Source organism: Schistocerca cancellata, chromosome 10, assembly GCF_023864275.1.
Source record: "Schistocerca cancellata isolate TAMUIC-IGC-003103 chromosome 10, iqSchCanc2.1, whole genome shotgun sequence".
Lineage (NCBI taxonomy): Eukaryota > Metazoa > Arthropoda > Insecta > Orthoptera > Acrididae > Schistocerca > Schistocerca cancellata.
In genome coordinates this window covers 11,607,197-11,626,486 of record NC_064635.1, presented here as the reverse complement: position 1 = coordinate 11,626,486, position 19,290 = coordinate 11,607,197, and the positions used below count along the sequence as shown (strand labels likewise).

The window sequence follows — 19,290 nt, the reverse complement described above, 5'->3', positions numbered from 1 at the left end:
GGGGACAGATCCGGAGATCTTGCTGGCCAGGGTAGTTGACTTACACCTTCTAGAGCACGTTGGGTAGCACGGGATACATGCGAACGTGCATTGTCCTGTTGGAACAGCAAGTTCCCTTGCCGGTCTAGGAATGGTAGAACGATGGGTTCGATGACGGTTTGGATGTACCGTGCACTATTCAGTGTCCCCTCGACGATCACCAGTGGTGTACGGCCAGTGTAGGAGATCGCTCCCCACACCATGATGCCGGGTGTTGGCCCTGTGTGCCTCGGTCGTATGCAGTCCTGATTGTGGCGCTCACCTGCACGGCGCCAAACACGCATACGACCATCATTGGCACCAAGGCAGAAGCGACACTCATCGCTGAAGACGACACGTCTCCATTCGTCCCTCCATTCACGCCTGTCGCGACACCACTGGAGGAGGGCTGCACGATGTTGGGGCGTGAGCGGAAGACGGCCTAACGGTGTACGGGACCGTAGCCCAGCTTCATGGAGACGGTTGCGAATGGTCCTCGCCGATACCCCAGGAGCAACAGTGTCCCTAATTTGCTGGGAAGTGGCGGTGCGGTCCCCTACGGCACTGCGTAGGATCCTACGGTCTTGGCGTGCATCCGTGCGTCGCTGCGGTCCGGTCCCGGGTCGACGGGCACGTGCACCTTCCGCCGACCACTGGCGACAACATCGATGTACTGTGGAGACCTCACGCCCCACGTGTTGAGCAATTCGGCGGTACGTCCACCCGGCCTCCCGCATGCCCACTATACGCCCTCGCTCAAAGTCCGTCAACTGCACATACGGTTCACGTCCACGCTGTCGCGGCATGCTACCAGTGTTAAAGACTGCGATGGAGCTCCGTATGCCACGGCAAACTGGCTGACACTGACGGCGGCGGTGCACAAATGCTGCGCAGCTAGCGCCATTCGACGGCCAACACCGCGGTTCCTGGTGTGTCCGCTGTGCCGTGCGTGTGATCATTGCTTGTACAGCCCTCTCGCAGTGTCCGGAGCAAGTATGGTGGGTCTGACACACCGGTGTCAATGTGTTCTTTTTTCCATTTCCAGGAGTGTATATCAACTTGCTGATTTATCTCTCCCCAAGATCTACAACGACTCTATGTGCACATGTGGGTCAAGTAACTTGTGTTATGAGTTTCAGACGTGGTTTTTCCAGTTTAAATTGTCATCAACATTGTCATTAAAAAGAATTTTGAAGTTTGCACCTATTTATTATTTCTTCACTACGTGTTACACTTACCATTGGTGTCATATCCTCAAATGTCATAACTGAATCTGTTGCTTCTTTTTAAAATTGAGATTGACAATTTGCAGAAAACCGCTCAGTGATACTTTTAGGAATGCTGTTTACTATTTCATCAGTTTCTGTATATACTCTTGGATTGAAAACTATACTAGTGTCATCTGCAAAAATAACTAAGTCTGTTGTTGTTGTGGTCTTCAGTCCTGAGACTGGTTTGATGCAGCTCTCCATGCTACTCTATCCTGTGCAAGCTTCTTCATCTCCCAGTACGTACTGCAGCCTACATCCTTCTGAATCTGCTTAATGTATTCATCTCTTGGTCTCCGTCTACGATTTTTAATCTCCACGCTGCCTACCAGTACTAAATTGGTGATCCCATGATGCCTCACAACATGTCCTACCAACCGATCCCGGTCAAGTTGTGCCACAAACTCCTCTTCTCCCCAATCCTATTCAATACTTCCTCATTAGTTATGTGATCTACCCATCTAATCTACAGCATTCTTCTGTAGCACCACATTTCGAAAGCTTCTGTTCTCTTCTTGTCCAAATTGTTTATCGTCCATGTTTCACTTCCGTACATGGCTACACTCCACACAAATACTTTCAGAAACGACTTCCTGACACTTAAATCTATACTTGATGTTAACAAATTTCTCTTCTTAAGAAACGCTTTCCTTGTCATTGCCAGTATACATTTTATATCCTCTCTACTTCGACCATCATCAGTTATTTTGCTCCCCAAATAGCAAAATTCCTTTACTACTTTAAGTGTGTCATTTTCTAATCTAATTTCCTCAGCATCACCAGACTTAATTTGACAACATTCCATTATCCTCGTTTTGCTTTTGTTGATGTTCATCTTATATCGTCCTTTCAAGACACTGTCCATTCCGTTCAACTGCTCTTCCAAGTCCTTTACTGTCTCTGACAGAATTACAATGTCATCGGCGAACCTCAAAGTTTTTATTTCTTCTCCATGAACTTTAATACCTACTCCGAACTTTTCTTTTGTTTCCTTTACTGCTTGCTCAATATACAGATTGAATAGCACCAGGGAGAGGCTACAACCCTGTCTCACTCCCTTCCCAACCACTGCTTCCCTTTCATGTCCCTCGACTCTTATAACTGCCATCTGGTTTCTGTACAAATTGTAAATAGATTTTCGGTCCCTGTATTTTACCCCTGCCAGCTTTAGAATTTGAAAGAGAGTATTCCAGTCAACATTGTCAGAAGCTTTCTCCAAGTCTACAAATGCTAGAAACGTACGTTTGCCTTTCCTTAGTCTAGCTTCTATGATAAGTCGTAGGGTCAGTATTGCCTCACGTGGTCCCATATTTCTACGGAATCCAAACTGATCTTCCCCGAGGTCGGCTTCTACCAGATTTTCCATTCGTCTGTAAGGAATTCGCGTTAGTACTTTGCAGCCGTGGCTTATTAAACTGATAGTTCGGTAATTTTCACATCTGTCAACGCCTGCTTTCTTTTGGATTGGAATTATTATATTCTTCTTGAAGTCTGAGGATATTTCGCCTGTCTCATACATTTTGCTTACCAGATGGTAGAGTTTTGTTAGGACTGGCTCTCCCAAGGCCGTCAGTAGTTCGCAGTACCAGCACAGCAAGGCCGTTTTGGTTAGATTTACAAGGCCAGATCAGTCAATGATCCAGACTGTTGCCCCTGCAACTACTGAAAAGGCTGCTGCCCCTCTTCAGGAACCACACGTTTGTCTGGCCTCTCAACAGATACCCCTCCGTTGTGGTTGCACCTACGGTACGGCTAACTATATCGCTGAGGCACGCCACCAACGGCTAGGTCTATGGTTCATGGGGGGGGGGGGGTCTACTATGTCTACTTGTTGTATATTACATAGGAGATCGTACACATAATTGAGGAACAACAATGGTCCTAAGGTTGAGCCTTGGGGAACACCAGTCAGAATTACATCCCTGAACTGTATTGGCTGAAATATTAAGTGCAAGTTTGTGCATTCTGTTCTTTGATACAACATTATCTACCGGTTGGCTATACCATCAATCCAATCAAGTTTCAATTTATCTAGGACAATACTGTGATTCACAGAGTCTAATGCCTTAGATAGGTTGCAGAAAATATAAATAACACAGTTTTATTATTTAATGTTTGCAAAATTTGTTGAGTGAAGATGTAAGTGACAGTCTCAGTGGAGCGAAACACAAACTGTGATTTCCTGAGGATATCGTTGTTTTTAAGGTGAGATACTATTCTAGAATAAACCAGCTACTCAAAAATTATTATTCTGCTTTGCTTCTGTGACATGTTGCAGATTTCCACAGACGACTTTTGTGTTCTTTACACTGAGTGTTTTTCCACAAGTAAGGCGAAATACGTAAAAACCAAAAATGGTTCAAGATCTACAATAACTAAACAGTCAACTCTTACCCTGTGTATAAGTGAGAACACAAACTTGTTATGTGAAAACTCCTAGAGCTTTTTTAATAAAACAAAGTTTATTAACATTCTACATCTTTGTTATTCACACCACATGTTTATTTCTGAACACAGTCACACTGGTGACGAACACATTTCTCCCAATGAGAGACCGGGTTGTTGATACTGTTGCTGAAGGTTGACTTCGTTGACGGAGCCACATCGTCTCTGGTTACACCGAAGGTGTTCTTTAAATTTTAGAAATAGACAAAATGAGATGGGAACAAGTCGGGACCGTATGGAGGACGATCGATAATGGTGAACCCAAGGCGTCAGATTGTTGCAGATGTGGCAGCGCTCGTGTGTCGTCTGGCACTGTTATGATGAGAGAGAAGGTTACTCCACGTGTGGACGTATTCTTCAAATTTGTGCTTTCAGTTTTCTGAGAATCTCGCAGTACACTGTTTATGACCTACCAACACAGTTAGGTTACACTCTGCCATGATACATGCTGCAATTCGGAGGCGTCTAGCGGGAGAGTATTGCGACTTGGGTCAGCGCAGCGGGGAAAGTCGACCGAGTAATATATATGACATGTAATACCTAAACGTATTGAGAACAGAAAAAAAGACACGGAGGAATTACTTTTTAGCACGCTCTCGTGATCTCGTAAAGGATTATCGAAAAAAGTTCATCATGCACACTTAAGAACTTTGAACCTAACCAGTAGTTTATACGTCATGAATTACATTTTTTTCCTTACACATACGACAGATTTAAGGGGACCACACCTCGCCTATCAAACCCATGTAAATTTAGGCAAGTATTTGACCTATTTCTGAAAAAAACTATTTGCTGCAGGACCTTAATATTTTTACTGTATGTTGCATGATGCTAATAGAGTCAACTGTACTAAAATATACTTTATCCATTTTATAATATTTAAGAAATACTTTTTTAAATTTATTAACAAAAAATTTTAAGTTTTTTCTGTAGGAAATATTTTTTTGTGAACTTCCTAATGGGGGAATATTAATGAATGTAGTACCAGATGTGGCTTTTTATGTTATGCAGAGTCTCTGAAAACTACATTCATTTATATATGGTAGTTTCTGATATAATGGGGCATATGTACTGAAAATTTTAATTTGCGGGAAATTGACTTCAAAGAAAACCCTTTTGAAATTTGTTACTTACAGTTAATTAAAACTGTCTTGCTCCATATGATGGCCCTTATTTGGCTTCTAGCAGGTCTTCCAGCTTTTTTTTCACCTTCCTGGATGTTTGTCTTGCTTTCTTTGCCATATTAGATGCAGACCTCCATGCATCGGCTATCCTCATTTTATCGCAGTGTTGCAGCCCAGTGATCATACTTTCACCAGGATTAATTCCCAGCTTTTTCAGTACCCAGCACTTTCCAATATTACCACAATTGAATGTAATAACAGTATCATGAACTCCTAGTTTCATTGTATCCATGCCTACAAATACAGTTTTAGGAAGGCAGTTCAAAATTATGCTGTTGAAACATTCATTTGGGTTCTGTGTCTGCCCATGCAGACGTTTCCTTAGAAGGTCAGGATGAGCCAAGTCTCTGAAAATAGGTTTAATTGCTGTAATAACAGCAGCAGGAAGAGAATTCTGGTGAGAATAAGATTCTCCAGTTGCCTGAGCCCAACTGTATTTGCACCGCGAATTTTCTCCTGATGGACAGAATCCATGACATGGCTTATCATCAGTAGAGGACTTACGGAAGAATATGGCCCAAACATCTCTCTTCACTGCCTCCAGATTTTCTTTATGTCTCCTAATTGCCTGCCCATAGTATGCCTGCAAGTTTTCTATAACAACTACTCGCAATCACACTTGAACGAAACTAACTGCGTGTTTGAAAAGCGTGTTGTTTACAAACAGCAGAAACAAAAGAATACCGACCGTTGCATTCCAAGGATAGCCAACACACTCGGGAGTAAAAAAAAATCCCTAACGTGCAATGTAGGGGATGTTGTTGTTGCTGTGGTCTTCAGTCCTGAGACTGGTTTGGTGCAGCTCTCCATGCTACTATATCCTGTGCAAGCTTCTTCATCTCCCAGTACCTACTGCAACCTACATCCTTCTGAATCTGCTTAGTGTATTCATCTCTTGGTCTCCCTCTACGATTTTTACCCTCCACGCTGCCCTCCAGTACTAAATTGGTGATCCCTCGATGTCTCAGAACATGTCCTACCAACCGATCCCTTCTTCTAGTCAAGTTGTGCCACAGACTTCTCTTCTCCCCAATCCTATTCAATGCTTCCTCATTAGTTATGCGATCTACCCATCTAATCTTCAGCATTCTTCTGCAGCACCACATTTCAAAAGCTTCTATTCTCTTCTTTTCCAAACTATTTATCGTCCATGTCTCACTTCCATACATGGCTACACTCCATACAAATACTTTCAGAAACGACTTCCTGACACTTAAATCTATAGTCGATGTTAACAAATTTCTCTTCTTCAGAAACGCTTTCCTTGCGATTGCCAGTCTACATTTTATATCCTCTCTACTTCGACCATCATCAGTTATTTTGCTCCCCAAATAACAAAACTCCTTTACTACTTTAAGTGTCTCATTTTCTAATCTAATTCCCTCAGCATCACCCGACTTAATTCGACTACATTCCATTATCCTCGTTTTGCTTTTGTCGATTTTCGTCTTATAGCCTCCTTTCAAGACACTATCCATTCCATTCAACTGCTCTTCCAAGTCCTTTGCTGTCTCTGACAGAATTACATCTTCATCGGCGAACCTCAAAGTTTTTATTTCTTCTCCATGAACTTTAATATCTACTCCGAATTTTTCTTTTGTTTCCTTCACTGCTTGCTCAATATACAGATTGATGAACCACGGTTTGGTCCCCTTAAGGGCAACAAAACCATTTTGCTGCTTGCTTCCAGATTCCACTGATACTACACACTCCTTACGACATTGTGTTTTAGGACTCCTGTGCGAAATCTCTATTCCTAATGTTGGAACCAGTTTAGTTCATCTCTTCATATTTTGCTACCATGGTAGCAACAAATGTCCATATTAGGATAATAGTTTTCATGGGGAACCGATCCATTTGGCTAATTCCAAAATTGTACCACAAATGAACCGCGGAAGCTGTTGTATAATATTGACATTGAATTAAAAGATTGTTTCGAAGAGTAATAGTATCTCAAGGCATGTTGGAGGACAAAATATCTTGTTTTGCACATACAGCTGTAATCCAATTGCAGATGCTGAATTAATATTGCTCAAATATGAATCATAATACAAAACTGTTAAGGCTTTCGTGGCAACTAGCTGACAAACTGCCTGTTGGATTCTGTCTCGTGTTCTTCGTCTGATGATTTTTCTGACGATTGGGCAGCACGAGTGCAGCGGCATTGTCAGGGTTTCACCCTCCACTGTTGGTAGTGGACTGGGTGAAACGTTGACAGTGCCAGCCACTTGTGCTGGTGAAACGCCAGAACAATGATTCATACGAACGTTGGCCGAAGAACCCGTGACAGAAGCCAAAAGGCAGTTTGTCATGAATCATAATATTTAAACCTCACAAAGTGCACATATATTACAGACTTGCAAGGTCTGAGGGCAGGTTTAGAATCAGCACATCTATTTATTTAACATGAGGCACTTTGTACATAAATTGTTAGTCCTTTTTTAATTTCCTAAAAATTTCAATTATTTTTTGTGATAAGAGGGCAGACATGTTTCAGGACATAATAGTAGACTCAAGTAGGTTTGTAATACCCAATAAACAATTTCTTTTAAGTTAATCTATAGTAATATATAGAGGGGAATCGTTGTTTCCAAAAAACTCGTAAAGTTTTGGACCGATTTACTTCAACTTTTTACACGCTACTCTAATGAACATTCGCATGGACAGAGGGTAAAAAATACAATATATAAATATATACATGTAATAGCCTACAGGGGCAACGGCCTTGCCGCAGTGGCTACACCGGTTCCCGTGAGATCACCGAAGTTAAGCGCTGTCGGGCGTGGTCGGCACTTGGATGGGAGACCATCCAGGCCGCCATGCGCTGCTGCCATTTTTCGGGGTGCACTCAGCTTCGTGATGCCAATTGAGGAGCTACTCGACCGAATAGTTGCGGCTTCGGCCAAGTTCTGAACTCCACGTGCCGTAACTACAAAAAATTACAAAGAATCCATTGCCGTATGGTGCTCTTCTAAGTCTAATCTTTTCTTCACGGTCCCTACTGGAACAATGCATAAGGGGCTCAAGTATAATCCAAACTTCTCAACTTAATATCGGTTCTTGAATATTTGTACAATTCTACTCTTTCTCTACCAGTTTCGGCACTAGCTACCATGTTCACAGGAGACAATAATGTGCATCAATTGGTGTAAAAAAAAAAAAAATTAAAAAAAACTCTGCCAGAGATGTAGCCAGTACCGAAATCGGCAGAGAATCAATGAAATATTCCGCTGTTGGCACAAAAAATGATTTGTTCCAAATACTTACCGGCTCTAGATAACAGTTAACAGAAAATTTCGTAAGTAAGCTTTCCTGGTACTGTTTCCGTATACATATTCCTACGGTCTACTAGTTCAGGTACTTCAACATTTCTCTGACACTCTACCGCAGCTTGTACAAACTTTCATCCCGTGTGCTCCCCTTCTTTGTACTTTTAATATATCCTGTTGGTAGTATGTGGTACAGGTCCCACAGATCAGAACAATATCCTATGGTGGATCGTATTGGAGTTTTGTAATCAATCCTGTTACAGACTGACTGCGTTTGCCTACTGTTCCAATGAACCGGAAGTCTGCGACCTGCTTTAGCTACGATTCCAACCAGCAACACAAATGAGTCACAATTGGGACCACTCAACTTACACCAATGCCTTGGTGTGACCATTTGTGAGGATATAAAACGGAATGATCACATGAACGACTCAACTTATACGAATCCCTGGGCGTGACTATTTGTGAGGATATAAAACGGAATTATCATATGTGTGGATGGAATTTGAGCTCAGAATCTACATTTGGAGCTCAGTCATATTGTACGGTACGTTTGTGGATCACTTGTCCTGACCTTGTCGTAGACAGGTGTGACGTGTTCTTTTTTGGGACTCTGGTTACAGTTCCTTGTTTCTTGAGGTGCACTTACGGTTAAAAGAGGAGCTAAGTGAGTGCAAATTCTATATAAAATATGAAGACGATTTTAGTTGTTTCTCAGCACCACTGATACTAACATTCGTATCACTCATCTCTGCTGTGGTGCAAGAATTACACCGGGCAGTAGCATAGCCGTCTGCCACGGAGGTTTGTTGACCATCTCCGCTTCGTTCTTCTCGTCGCTTAACGCCGCACTTACCGGTATCTCCTCTATTTCTTCTACGAATCTCACCTGCTGAGCAGTACTTAACGATCGGTTGGACGAGTGTTTTGTAATAGACATCTTTGGTGGATGACTTACATCTCCTTACGGTCTCCAGTGAATGTCGGTCTGCCATCTGCTTGTCCTGAAACTGATTTTATATGTTATTTTCATTTTAGTTCACTCCGGACGGTTACTCCTCAGAGCTTACACTACACCCGTTCGTTCTCTGTTAGAATATTGCTGCGCGGTGCGGGATCCTTACCAGGTGGGATTGACGGAGGACATCGAAAGGGTGCAAAAAACGGCAGCTCGTTTTGTATTATCACGTAATAGGGGAGAGAGTGTGGCAGATGCGATACGCGAGTTGGGATGGAAGTCATTAAAGCAAAGACGTTTTTCATCGCGGCGAGATCTACACTCCTGGAAATGGAAAAAAGAACACATTGACACCGGTGTGTCAGACCCACCATACTTGCTCCGGACACTGCGAGAGGACTGTACAAGCAATGATCACACGCACAGCACAGCGGACACACCAGGAACCGTGGTGTTGGCCGTCGAATGGCGCTAGCTGCGCAGCATTTGTGCACCGCCGCCGTCAGTGTCAGCCAGTTTGCCGTGGCATACGGAGCTCCATCGCAGTCTTTAACACTGGTAGCATGCCGCGACAGCGTGGACGTGAACCGTATGTGCAGTTGACGGACTATGAGCGAGGGCGTATAGTGGGCATGCGGGAGGTCGGGTGGATGTACCGCCGAATTGCTCAACACGTGGGGCGTGAGGTCTCCACAGTACATCGATGTTGTCGCCAGTGGTCGGCGGAAGGTGCACGTGCCCGTCGACCTGGGACCGGACCACAGCGACGCACGGATGCACACCAAGACCGTAGGATCCTACGCAGTGCCGTAGGGGACCGCACCGCCACTTCCCAGCAAATTAGGGACACTGTTGCTCCTGGGGTATCGGCGAGGACCATTCGCAACCGTCTCCATGAAGCTGGGCTACGGTTCCGCACACCGTTAGGCCGTCTTCCGCTCACGCCCCAACATCGTGCAGCCCGCCTCCAGTGGTGTCGCGACAGGCGTGAATGGAGGGACGAATGGAGACATGTCGTCTTCAGCGATGAGAGTCGCTTCTGCCTTGGTGCCAATGATGGTCGTATGCGTGTTTGGCGCCGTGCAGGTGAGCGCCACAATCAGGACTGCATACGACCGAGGCACACAGGGCCAACACCCGGCATCATAGTGTGGGGAGCGATCTCCTACACTGGCCGTACACCACTGGTGATCGTCGAGGGGACACTGAACAGTGCACGGTACATCCAAACCGTCATCGAACCCATCGTTCTACCATTCCTAGACTGGCAAGGGAACTTGCTGTTCCAACAGGACAATGCACGTCCGCATGTATCCCGTGCCACCCAACGTGCTCTAGAAGGTGTAAGTCAACTACCCTGGCCAGCAAGATCTCCGGATCTGTCCCCCATTGAGCATGTTTGGGACTGGATGAAGCGTCGTCTCACGCGGTCTGCACGTCCAGCACGAACGCTGGTCCAACTGAGGCGCCAGGTGGAAATGGCATGGCAAGCCGTTCCACAGGACTACATCCAGCATCTCTACGATCGTCTCCATGGGAGAATAGCAGCCTGCATTGCTGCGAAAGGTGGATATACACTGTACTAGTGCCGACATTGTGCATGCTCTGTTGCCTGTGTCTATGTGCCTGTGGTTCTGTCAGTGTGATCATGTGATGTATCTGACCCCAGGAATGTGTCAATAAAGTTTCCCCTTCCTGGGACAATGAATTCACGGTGTTCTTATTTCAATTTCCAGGAGTGTATTTACGAAATTTCAGTCACGAACTTTCTCTTGCGAATACGAAAATATTTTGTTGAGCCCAACCTACATAGGTAGGAATGATCATCAAAATAAAATAAGAGAAATCAGAGCTCGAACAGAAAGGTCTAGGTGTTCGTTTTTCCCGTGCGCTGTTCGGGAGTGTAATGGTAGAGAGATAGTATGATTGTGGTTCGATGAACCCTCTGCCAAGCACTTAAATGTGAATTGCAGAGTAATCATGTGGATGTAGATGAATTTCACGGTCAACGTCGTGGTTTATTGCCGACAGTGTAGTCGAGCACAGGGGTTTTTCTTCCCGCATACTTACAACTGAAACGTACCGAGGGTTCCAGCTAGCCATCTCTGCGTCAAGTGTCGATCCGCTGCAGGTTTTCGTGGATTTACGGGGGGAGGCGTCCAATGATTAATGCAATATATTGTTTTCTCGGCCAATTTCGGTTGAAAACACGCGGCATTTCTCGCGGGGCATCGTGGAATATTCCCGCTTGAGTCCCTGCAGTTTCATGACGTTCCGATAGATGCCGGTGCTACAAGTAGCGTTCAAAATGGCGGCTGTAATGTAAATGAGTTACAAGCAGAGAGCTACCATTGAGACTCGGCGGAAAGGCAGAGCATCACAGCATCTGCAGAGACCAGGCAGTGAACAAAAGAAGTCGTTGGGCGAAGCGTCTGTCATCCATGGCAACAAGGACGCTCAAACCTGCCCGATGTGCCGCAACACACTTATGACTCCTGCAGTGTTGGAACGTGCGGACACCCTCATTCGAGGTGATCGACGGACTACAACTTTTCGTCGAACATCGTCACTTCAAACCGGACACAAAGCAGCAAACAGTGGAGACCCGCTACACCGCCTCCCCTAACCAAACACCGCCGGAACAGACTGTGAATGCCCAACGGTACCGATCGTCCGCCGTGTTGTCCTAAGCCCACAGGACACCGCCTCTGAAGAAAAAGTTCAAAGCAGCACCCTCAACCAGTACAGTCATGGCGACGGTCTTTTGGAACCCTGAAGAGATTGATGTCGTCCCTCATAGTGCAACGTTCAACTCTGTAATGCATTGCGCTGTCTCCAGGAAACTGAAGAAACGACTTCAGCATGTCTGTCGCCACGAACATTGAAAAGAACTTCTCCTTCTCCATGGCAACGCAAGAGCACACTCAAGTTTTTGCGCCTCATTCACAAAACTTCATCAGACTGTTCTTCTTCATCCAACCTGCAGCCCAGATGTCGCACCTCCCCACTTCCATCCGTCTGGCCCACTGGAGGGTGCATTCCACGCGAAGCAGTACGTGCATGACGGAGAGGTCATTGATGCAACAAGACTTTTGCTCCGAAGTCGACGATTAGAATGGTACCACGCAGGCATACTGGTCATCCCAGTAAGGTGGCGTAAGGCCGTTCCATTGTACGGAGATTGTGTCGAAAAATATCATTTTGTAGCCAAAAGTTCAATCTGTATATTGAGCAAGCAGTAAAGGAAACAAAAGAAAAATTCGAAGTGGGAATTAAAATCCATGGAGAAGAAAAAAAAACTTTCAGGTTCGCCGATGACATTGTAATTCGGTCAGAGACAGCAAAGGACCTGGAAGAGCAGCTGAACGGAATCGACAGTGTCTAGAAAGGAGGATATAAGATGCACATCAACAGAAGCAAAACGAGGATAATGAAATGTAGTGGAGTTAAATTGGGTGATGCTGCGGGAATTACATTAGGAAATGAGAGGCTTAAAGTAGTAAAGGAGTTTTGCTATTTGGGGAGCAAAATAACTGATGATGGTCGAAGTAGAGAGTATATAAAATGTAGACTGGCAATGGAGAGCAAAGCGTTTCTGAAGAAGAGAAATTTGTTAACATCGAGTATAGATCTAAGTGTCAGGAAGTCGTTTCTGAAAATATTTGTATGGAGTGTAGCCATGTATGGAAGTGAGACATGGACGATAAATAGTTAGGACAAGAAGAGAATAGAAGCTTTAGAAATGTGGTGCTACAGAAGAATGCTGCAGATTATATGGGTAGATCACATAACTAATGAGGAGCTATTGAACAGTATTGGAGAGAAGAGAAATTTGTGGCACAACTTGACTAGAAGAAGGCATCGGTTGGTAGGGCATATTCTGAGGCATCAAAGGATCACCAATTTAGTATTGGAGGGCAGCGTGGAGGGTAAAAATCGTAGAGGGAGACCAAGAGATGAATACACTAAGCAGATTCAGAAGGATGTAGGTTGCAGTACGTACTGGGAGATGAAGAAGCTTGCACAGGATAGAGTAGCATGGAGAGCTGCATCAACCAGTCTCAGGACTGAAGACCACAACACAGCCAAAAGTGTGGTGAATGATGCGGTGTATTGGCATCCAGACTGAAACCAACCCGCTTTCAGAAAAAAAAGTGTGGCAAAACTTACGAAAAGCCCCTCGTACATTTTAGTGTTATTATGTGCGTGTTTCAGAGTACCTTTCCAATCGCTTTGAATGCATCGTTGCTACTGAAACGTACGATAAACTTTTCTACAAGCTTTCGCACAATCTTTATTGCGTTGTACAGCTACCCATCAGATTCATTTTCCTCTTCTCTCTCCAACTGCGTTAGCTGCTTGCCCATTTTGCGATCACTCATTTCAGCATTTGTCAAAAAAAAAATGGTTCAAATGCTCTGAGCACTATGAGACTTAATATCTGAGGTCATCAGTCCCCTACTTAAACCTAACTAACCTGAAGGCAGCACACACATCGATGCCCGAGGCAGGATTCGAACCTGCGACAGTAGCGGATGAGAGGTTCCAGACTGAAGCCGCTAGAACAGATCGGTCACAGCGGACGGCCAACATTTGGTATGTTGGAGTTGCCTGACGTCTTGGTTCACTTAGGGCGGCTGTGATCACTGCAGTGTCAGGCGCACTCGTCTGCAGCGGCTGGATATGAAACATCATAACAGACTGCGCTGATAAAGAGGACCAAGGGGAGGACATAACGTGCGTGTACGCTCGGAACAGCGTACGTCGAACGTAGCAGCACGTCTTCCTCCGTGTTTTGCACCCGACGTTACGTTCATCTGCGACGATTCCGGCCTGTTAAGAACACCGTGCCGAGTTGTATGCGCAAGGAGTCCTCGTTGAGTATTCCTGGACACATTTTCATTGGTAATGTTCCCTAATGGCTTCCCAGAACTACAGCGTCGGGATTTACATGAGCCCGCCCACCCTCACCTGTGTTCACCTTGGACTTCATTCGCTTCCTAAGCAGACTGCTCCAGATTCGAGCTATCGCTGTAAGTTTCTCGACCTTCGCACGGAACTTAGCGACAGCACCCATCTGTGGACACTGACGGCTCTCGGACAGACCGTAACGTCTGGTGCGCCTTTGTCATTGGCGCTGCCTATTTTCGGTATTGGCTTCTCGAACAATGCTCAGTATTTAGGTTTTTCAATTGTGTTATCTGCTCAGATTCTCTCAGTAGCGCTCAGAGCCTGTGTGTGCTGTATACAGTGCATCCCTGAGTGCAACGGGTCGAGGAAAGCTTCCACTTGCTCTCTGTCGAGGCGGCCACTGTGATGTTTGTGTGTTTTCCTGCCTCGGCCCTCTACGTCTTCCATTCCTTCCGATGATCTGTCACTTTGGCGTCACCACTGGTCTTCCCTCAATGGGAACAAGGTCCAAGGAATTACACCTCTCCCAGCTTGGCCAATCTTCTCTTGGTCCTCTCGCCGCAAGAAGATCGTTTTAGCTCGGTTGCGTATTGGGCACTGTCGTTTTAGCCGTCGCCATTTGTTAAGTGTTGATCCCCCACCATTTCGTGCGCATTGTCATCAGCCTTCGACAGTTCGCCATTTTCTGACTCAATGCTCTGTTTTTTAACCACTTACGCTCTAATTTATGTTTGCCATCTGAGTTATCAGTCGTTTTAGAGAACGATACGTGGGCTGTCGACCGCTTCATTTTACTTTTTATCCGTCGCAGCTATGGAGAAGGGCAATCAATCTTTAGTTCAGGATCTCCGTTGTCTCTACGGCGTATTTTGTAGACTTCTCTCCCAGAGGAAGTCCTTGTTCTTAGCTCTCCTTCCTTCCATTGATAGGGCTTAACGTGTAGTCACTTTTAACTCCTTTCTCGTATTAGTTTTTTATTGCTCTGACACTGCGCTTATGAACAGTAGTTTTTACACCCTAAAACAAAAGAAACAAAACCCATCCTTACTGTTACCATTGCGAAATATCTCTGTTGTGGTGATACGGGTTTCAGCAGTACATAGGCCTGAAGATGAGCTTCGGTCACACATTGCTAAAGTAATTACCGAATACAGAACCGCGAGGTCCTATTACAACTGAGCTCGAAGCATGCACGCACCGTCCATGATTGCAATGCTTTCCAATCATAACTATCGGCCATTACCTTTTCTCCCATAATTTCGATGATATATGTGCTACTAACAATAGCGTCGTTTACCGTATTTTACGGACGACAAGACGTTATGGACTAATAGACGCACTTTAATTTTTAAGCAATTTTTAAAAAAATAAAATTTTTACCATTTTTATTGTTTAATTCTAAAGTCAGGCTACAAAAATTCTTCGTTTATAAAACCTAACTGATCTTTAGAATCCCTGAAAATGGTCGTTTGAACTTTGTTCTCCTCCTCCTCCTCCTCCTCCTTCTTCTTCTTCACAGTTCTCCTCTTCATATAAACGATGGTCTTCACTGCCATCGAGTCCGTTTCGTCCATCCACCCGTCGTCATGATCGTGAACAAGAAAACCAGGCGTTATTGCAGAAGATATTCGCATCGTTTTCGCTTGAAAGTGATCATTGTACCGTCAGCACAACATGAAAGGACAAAAATGAAGTGCATTTTTTTCATGTCCACTTGTGTATGTAATTACAGTTTAGATCTCTTCATGGCAACTGTTTTGTTACTCGGCACATCAAATGTCAGAGGAGTTTCTTCCATATTCGCTATTTGGTTTAGTTCCACATTGGTTTAGCCGGTCGAAGTGGCCGAACGGTTCTAGGCGCTTCAGTCTGGAACCGCGCGACCACTACGGTCCCAGGTTCGAATCCTGCCTCGGGCATGGATGTGTGTGATGTCCTTAGGTTAGTTAAGTTTAACTACTTCTAAGTTCTAGGGGACTGATGACCTCAGATGTTAAGTCCCATACTGCTCAGAGCAATTGAACCATATGAATGACATTGGTTTTCTTACGACGTTGAATAATAAAAGCTATCGAAAGATAATATTTTCTCTTCATACTCTCGTGGCATTTTCTGAGATATTTTGGTTTTGGTTCGCATGCTAAGTCGATGACGCTTCACAAACCTATAGCGCCAACCAACTGCACCCTTAAAGTCTGTTAAGTTCCACTGTAGCGCTAGCTTACGAGCGTGTCTTTGAATCATTTTTGTATTAATACCAATGCCGTTTCGACAGTGTCCTTGAATTAATTTCAGTATGTCGTTTTCTAGTTTCAGAAATTTAGCATTCAGTCCTCTATCTGCACAGTTAGCCTTCCTAATTTTTTTTCAGATCTTCTATACTAGCCCGCCAATCGGCAATGGTTTTTGGTGTTGGTGGAGGGCCGAAATGCTGCTCACATCCTCTGTTTCCATGTTCTTCTGCATATGCTATTACCTTCTGTTTATAGCCCGCATCATATGAATACCTTTCATTTTTCCCATTACGAAACTAGCTACAGCAAAAATATTGTACTGTTTCCGACAACAGAAAAAGTCACTTTGAATTCAAGTTCACTGGCACCGTGGACTGCAATGACGCACCATAGGCTAGACAGCGTTCTGAGCCGCGCGGAGTGACTGCGCGGTTTGAGGCGCCATGCCACGGACTGCGCGGCCGCTCCCGCCGGAGGTTAGTTAGTTTAAGTAGTGTGTAAGTCTAGGATAACAGAGGAAATACTTCAGTTGATTGATGAAAGGAGGAAGTACAAACATGTTCCGGGAAAGTCAGGAATACAGAAATACAAGTCGCTGAGGAAATAAATAAATAGGAAGTGCAGAGAAGCTAAGACGAAATGGCTGCAGGAAAAATGTGAAGACATCGAAAAAGATATGATTGTCGGAAGGACAGACTCAGCATACAGGAAAGTCAAAACAACCTTTGGTGACATTAAAAGCAACGGTGGTAACATCAAGAGTGCAACGGGAATTCCACTGTTAAATGCAGAGGAGAGAGCAGATAGGTGGAAAGAATACATTGAAAGCCTCTATGAGTGTGAAGATTTGTCTGATGTGATAGAAGAAGAAACAGGAGTCGATTTAGAAGAGATAGGGGATCCAGTATTAGAATCGGAATTTAAAAGAGCTTTGGAGGACTTACGGTCAAATAAGACAGAAGGGATAGATAACATTCCATCAGAATTTCTAAAATCATTGGGGGAAGTGGCAACAAAACGACTATTCACGTTGGTGTGTAGAATATATGAGTCTGGCGATATACCATCTGACTTTCGGAAAAGCATCATTCACACAATTCCGAAGACGGCAAGAGCTGACAAGTGCGAGAATTATCGCACAATCAGCTTAACAGCTCATGCATCGAAGCTGCTTACAAGAATAATATACAGAAGAATGGAAAAGAAAATTGAGAATGCGCTAGGTAACGATCAGTTTGGCTTTAGGAAAAGTAAAGGGACGAGAGAGGCAATTCTGACGTTACGGCTAATAATGGAAGCAAGGCTAAAGAAAAATCAAGACACTTTCATAGGATTTGTCGACCTGGAAAAAGCGTTCGACAATGTAAAATGGTGCAAGCTGTTCGAGATTCTGAAAAGTAGGGGTAAGCTATAGGGCGAGACGGGTCATGTACAATATGTACAACAACCAAGAGGGAATAATAAGAGTGGACGATCAAGAACGAAGTGCTCGTATTAAGAAGGGTTTAAGACAAGGCTGTAGCCTTTCGCCCCTACTCTTCAATCTGTACATCGAGAAAGCAATGATGGAAATAAAAGAAAGGTTCAGGAGTGGAATTAAAATACAAGGTGAAAGGATATCAATGATACGATTCGCTGATGACATTGCTATCCTGAGTGAAAGTGAAGAAGAATTAAATGATCTGCTGAACGGAATGAACAGTCTAATGAGTACACAGTATGGTTTGAGAGTAAATCGGAGAAAGACGAAGGTAATGAGAAGTAGTAGAAATGAGAACAGCGAGAAACTTAACATCGGGATTGATGGTCACGAAGTCAATGAAGTTAAGGAATTCTGCTACCTGAGCAGTAAAATAACCAATGACGGACGGAGCAAGGAGGACATCAAAAGCAGACTCGCTATGGCAAAAAAGGCATGAGAAGTCTACTAATATCAAATACCGGCCTTAATTTGAGGAAGAAATTTCTGAGGATGCACGTCTGGAGTACAGCATTGTATGGTAGTGAAACATGGAGTGTGGGAAAACCGGAACAGAAGAGAATCGAAGCATTTGAGATGTGGTGCTATAGACGAATGTTGAAAATTAGGTGGACTGATAAGGTAAGGAATGAGGAGGTTCTACGCAGAATCGGAGAGGAAAGGAATATGTGGAAAACACTGATAAGGAGAAGGGACAGGATGATAGGACATCTGCTAAAACATGAGGGAATGACTTCCATGGTACTAGAGGGAGCTGTAGAGGGCAAAAACTGTAGAGGAAGACAGAGATTGGAATACGTCAAGCAAATAACTGAGGACATAGGTTGCAAGTGCTACTCTGAGATGAAGAGGTTAGCACAGGAAAGGAATTCGTGGCGGGCCGCTTCAAACCAGTCAGTAGACTGATGCCAAAAAGAAAGAAAAAAAGTCTAGGGATCGATGACCGCAGCAGTTTGGTCCCTTAGGATTTCGCACACATTTGAACGGTGTTCTGCGCTTGTGATGGCGGAGCGGACTAGCAAGCTTTTGAATCCCAGAAACTCATGTTGCCAGATAGAGACAGGTTTCCTGCGGCATCGATTATATGACCAGTTTTAAGAAGACTGGAATTTTAAATCAAACACACGACATTTTTATATTAATTTCGAGTATAAGATGCACCTGAATGTTGGAGGCAATTTTTCGAAGAAAAAAATGCCTCTTATAGGCCGTAAAATACGGTACTAAGCGGTATTGCTACGCCGACTGTATTTAGGGCAGTTGAAGATAATGACCAGACGAACACGAAAACAAATAAATACAAGATTAAAATTAAATAGACTCCCTAATGTAAATAGTTTGGACAAGAAGAGAATAGAAGCTTTCGAAATGTGGTGCTACAGAAGGATGCTGAAGATTAGATGGGTAGATCACGTAACTAATGAGGAAGTATTGAATAGGATTGGGGAGAAGAGAAGTTTGTGGCACAACTTGACCAGAAGAAGGGATCGGTTGGTAGGACATGTTCTGAGGCATCAAGGGAT

At 44.3% G+C, this 19,290-nt stretch overlaps 1 pseudogene; it reads left to right on the top strand.

The window, feature by feature from the left end:
* Nucleotides 1-7,630: 7,630 nt before the first annotated feature.
* On the top strand, nucleotides 7,631-7,748 carry LOC126107145 (5S ribosomal RNA; annotated as a pseudogene).
* Nucleotides 7,749-19,290: the final 11,542 nt, after the last annotated feature.